Source organism: Penaeus japonicus, unplaced genomic scaffold (assembly GCF_977035675.1).
Source record: "Penaeus japonicus unplaced genomic scaffold, GWHDUDI00000001_assembly GWHDUDI00000032, whole genome shotgun sequence".
Lineage (NCBI taxonomy): Eukaryota > Metazoa > Arthropoda > Malacostraca > Decapoda > Penaeidae > Penaeus > Penaeus japonicus.
Window position 1 is genome coordinate 15,797,723 of NW_028234434.1, and position 5,000 is coordinate 15,802,722.

Consider the following 5,000-nt stretch of genomic DNA (forward strand, 5'->3'; position numbering starts at 1 on the left):
AAAAAAAAAAAGAAAGCAAATTCGACACTTCTCTGACTACTCGCAGAAGTCCCTATCCAAAAAAAGTCCTCCAAATAAACAAGTAGCGACGCATCCTCCTCCGCCGCCACCGCCACCGCCGCCCCGGGGAGATTTCAATACCGTCGAAATGAGATCACACTCCGTATCAAAGCCCGGCGCAGGACACGGGACCGACCGACCGACCGACCGACCCCTCGCGTGCTTGCCGCTCCTGTTTTCTCCTTTGGAAATTCTCACAGTACCTAGAGTAAGAGATACAAGTCACACCGAAATACCAAATACCATCTTCTCCCTTTCCTTCCCTCCCCCCTTCTCCTCCTCTCCCCTTCCCCTTCCCCTCTTATCCCCTTTCCCTCCTCACTACTTGAAACGTCTCCCCTCTGACCGTGTTAGGGTGTCGCTGACCAGGAAGAATTCTCAGATTACGAGGCGGACGTGACAAGATTCTTATCGTCATCTCTCTGTGTCTTCGGAGGAGGAGGAGGAGGAGGAGGAGGAGGAGGTGTGGATGTTTGTCTTCGAAGCAAAGGGAATGGGAATCGTTAATGCGCTATCTATTTGTGGTGATTGATTCTGTTTTTTTTAAGTGATTGATCTATTTGCGAAAAGTTGGAGGATGGTATAACCGCCATATGATCCATTGTTTTGCTTTCAAATTAAATCTGTAATTGTTTTGGATTATCAGCGCCTTATATAGAGGGGGATATTTGTTCTTTGTGAATATAAGCGCGATCTAAATGTATAAGTAATAATGATTAGAATGACGATAAAAATTATATTGACAAGAATGATAATAATGATGATCATAACAACTACTACAATAATAATGAATGATAATAACCATAATAATAAAGATGATAAGAAGGATGATAACGATAATGATGCGAAACACAATTATAATAATGATAATGATACTGATAATCAAAATACAACAATACTACAAATAACAATAACAACGATAAACAATAATTTAAAAAAATCCAACTAGCCTCCTAAGTAACTAACATTACCCAAATTAAACAACCCACAAACGCATCTAGCTAGTTTCGATTGCCGAATATATCCGTGTTATATTTTCTTGCCGGTCAAGAACCAACTAATATGCTATTATCTCCCGCTGTCTTATTAAGCAAGCGACTCGAGACAAAGATTGGACTAAGCTCGTACCTTTGTTAGTGTAATGTTTCCTAATAGATAGTTTGTTTTTCCCCGTATGTCGCGGGGGAAGAGTTATTGTATAGTGACACTCAGAACGCGAGAGAGAAAGATAGATAGGTAGATAGATAGAGAGAGAGAGAGAGAGAGAGAGAGAGAGAGAAAGAGAGAGAGAAATAGAGAGAGAGAGAGAGATAGAGAGAGAGAGATAGACAGAGAGAGATAGATAGAGAAAGATAGATAGAAAGAGAGAGAGAGAGAGAGAGAGAGATAGATAGATAGATAGATAGATAGATAGATAGAGAGAGAGAGAGAGAGAGAGAGAGAGAGTTAGAGTTATGAAAGTTATGATAGATTAAATGTGGTAAGGTTAAGATTAATTTCGTAATAAGAACGACTAAAATATATTAGTACGAGTTGGAATAGTAATATTACTGATAGCAATGATAATAATAAGGATAATAATGGTGATAATGATGATGATAATTATAAGGAGAATTAAAATGATGATGATAATAATAATGATAATAATAAGGATATATTGATGGCATTAATGACATTAAGACAGCAATAGATAAGGTATTAGTTTTGATAACAATAATAGTTATAGTTATAATGAAAATGATTGTCATGTTTTGATGATAATAGCATTTGTAATAATGTTATAATGTTAATGGTTATAAAAATTACAATGATAACAATAATGCTTACAATAATAATGATAATATACAAATCGTAATAACCACAACAACATAATACAAATAATTATATTAATAATGGGAATAGCAATAATGATACAAGTAATAAAGATAATAATAATGGCAATTTAAATGATAATGGTAATAAAAATGACAATAAGGATGACAATAATGATAATGATAATAATAATGATAATGAAAATGGGAATAGTAATAATGATGGAAATAATAATAATAATGATAATAAGAAGAAGGATAATAAAAATGATGATAATAGCGTGTATAGTAATAATAATAATTGCACAATCCTTTCCAATAATATTATCACACCGACAATACTATCATTACTGCTACTACTAATAATAAGAATGATGATAATAATGATGATTGTAATAATGACAATAATACAAATAATACTGATAATGATTATAGTAATGATACTAATAAGGATAGCAATGCAACCTGAATAATAATGATAATCGTGTCAATAAAGAAATATAACACTTATTGCTACTGCCGTAAATACCATTATAACTTCTGATACTATAACAAGAATTACAATCCGTACTAGTTATACTGTTGTTATTCTTACTATCAAATTCGTTGTAATTGGCATAAGTATTAGTGTTAATGTTGTTGTGGTTATAATCAGCGCAATGATAGTGAGGATGATTATAATTTTCTTCTACTCCTGATAGTGATGATTATTTTAATTTTCTTCTTATTCTTATTCTTATTATCGTTATAGTTATTATCCTTATATTCATCATTATTGTTATTATGATTACCCTTATTGCTCTCATTACTGTTATTATCATTATTAATATCTTTATCATCATTACTATTGTAGTTATCATTACTATCATCACTGACGTCATTATTATCATCATTAATATAATCATTATGAATCATAGAATTACCATTAGTAATAAAGGCTGACGTATTACCATAGTTGTTATTATGAATAACATATAATTATTTATAAAGTAGATATCATGATGAATATCAATAATATATCTATACTAGTTTTCATTTTTAGAATTATCACTATTTTGACTATCTTTATTTTCTGATAATGGTAATGATAATGATAATACTTGTAATAATGGTAATAGTAATAAAGATACTGATACTGATATTGCTATTATTATTGTTATTTTTTTTGTTATCACTATTATCACTATTATTATTGTTATCATTATTATTATTATTATCATTATCTTTATTATTATTATTTTGATTACCATTATCCCTAACAGTATCCTTATTATCATTATTATTATTATTATTATTATCATTATTATTATTATTATTATTATCATTATTATTATTATTATTATTGTTACTATTATTATCATTATTATTATTATTGGTGTTATTATTATTAATATTGTTATCATTTTTATTACTATCAGTGTCACTATAATCTTTGTTGTTGTTATTATTAAAATTATTATCATTATCATTAATGGTGTTATTATTGTCAAAATCACTTTTAGTAATAATGATAATGATAATTACGATAAAAACAACAACAACAATAATGATTATAAAACTAGTGATGATAATAAAAATAATGAAATAATAATATTAGCAATGATATCAACACTATTAGCGACTACTACTGCTGCTAATAATAATAATAATAATAAAGATGGTGACAATAACAATCATAGCAACAAAGCAATAAAATGAACAATAATATATAATAAATTCATATCAGCAACAAGACCATGCTGATAATACCAGTAAAAAAAACATCATTACATAACAGTACCAATAAAAACGAAACAATAATCGCAGCAAAAACTATAATAATAAAGATAGGAATAATACAAACACCAAATACCAAAGCTAAACGCAGGAAATACATCAAATAAAACAACCAGGGAAATAGCAGGCTTCCTTCAACAGCATTTAACATAACAGATTTACATTACAACAAACATCGGTGCATAAGTAATGTTAGTTGAGTCTTCACGATTAAGAATGGAGTTTATGGCCGCTAAGTAAAGGGAGGGAGTAGAGGCTGGAGTATTTATCAGAGTAGACCCGGGTCTCCTTCGCTGGCTTTGTTAGTACCCAGCTCAGGGGGGCATGGGGAGACTCGTAAACAGAGTCATTATCTGTTCCTGCTGCCGCTCTTTCGCTCTCGGTTTCTTTCTCTCTCTCTCGGATTCTCTAGGTTTCTCGGATTCTGTCCGTCTCTCTCTCTCTTTCTTTTTCTTTCTTTCGTTCTTTCTCTTTCTTTTTCTTTCTTTCTTTCTTTCTCTTTCTTTTTCTTTTTCTTTCTTTCTCTCGTTCTTGCTCTCTCTCTCTCTCTCTTTCTCTCTTTCTCTTTTCCCTCTCGGTCTCTGTTTCTCTCTCTCTCTCTCTCTCTCTCTTTCTCTCTTTCTCTTTTCCCTCTCGGTCTCTGTTTTTCTCTCTCTCTATCTATCTCTTTTCTCTCCCTCTTTTCGCTCTTGGTCTCTGTCTCTCTCTCTCTCTCTCTCTCTCTCTCTCTCTCTCTCTCTCTCTCTCTCTCTCTCTCTCTCTCTCTCTCTCTCTCTCTCTCTCTCTCTCCCTCTCCCTCTCTGTGCCTGCCCATTGAGGTCTAGCGCCGCCTTTGTATCTTTTCATCACCTCATTCTTATTTCCGAAGCCTCAAACGGGTCCGTTGCATTACTCAGCAATTAATTCCTATACCCCTGTATCATGACGTCTGCTGAGTCACCATAATGACTTGTAAACAGAGAGCGAGAGAGAGAGAGAAAAAAAAGAAAAGAAAGGAGGGACAGATACACACGAGTGGTGGTGATATACCCGTTCCTGTAGCGGCCGCGGACACCGATCGCCGCGGCTGACGTCCGATACGGGTTTTATTAGCCGATCGGGGATGGCCTCTTTCGCGACGAGACCGCCGTGCTTCCGACGATCATCTCTTTACGATCGCTACGCTACCGACGATCACCTGTTTACGATCCTTTACGAGCGCTATTAGCCGTGTCTATTTTCTCTTGACGCTTTCGTGTTATCCTTGTTCATGACGTAAGAGGTGTTCTCCTTTTCCGTGGTTCGGGGGATGCTTGGTTCGCTTTCTTTGATTTTTGTTTTCTGTCGTTGTTTATGTTCTTTCTATGTGTTCTT

General features: G+C 33.5%; 1 protein-coding gene across 1 annotated transcript in view; it reads left to right on the forward strand.

Moving 5' to 3' along the window:
• The window catches only part of LOC122264884 (homeobox protein Hox-A4), a 29,344-nt gene that overhangs the window by 987 nt on the left and 23,357 nt on the right, over nucleotides 1-5,000 (forward strand). The gene's annotated exons all lie outside the window — the stretch shown is intronic.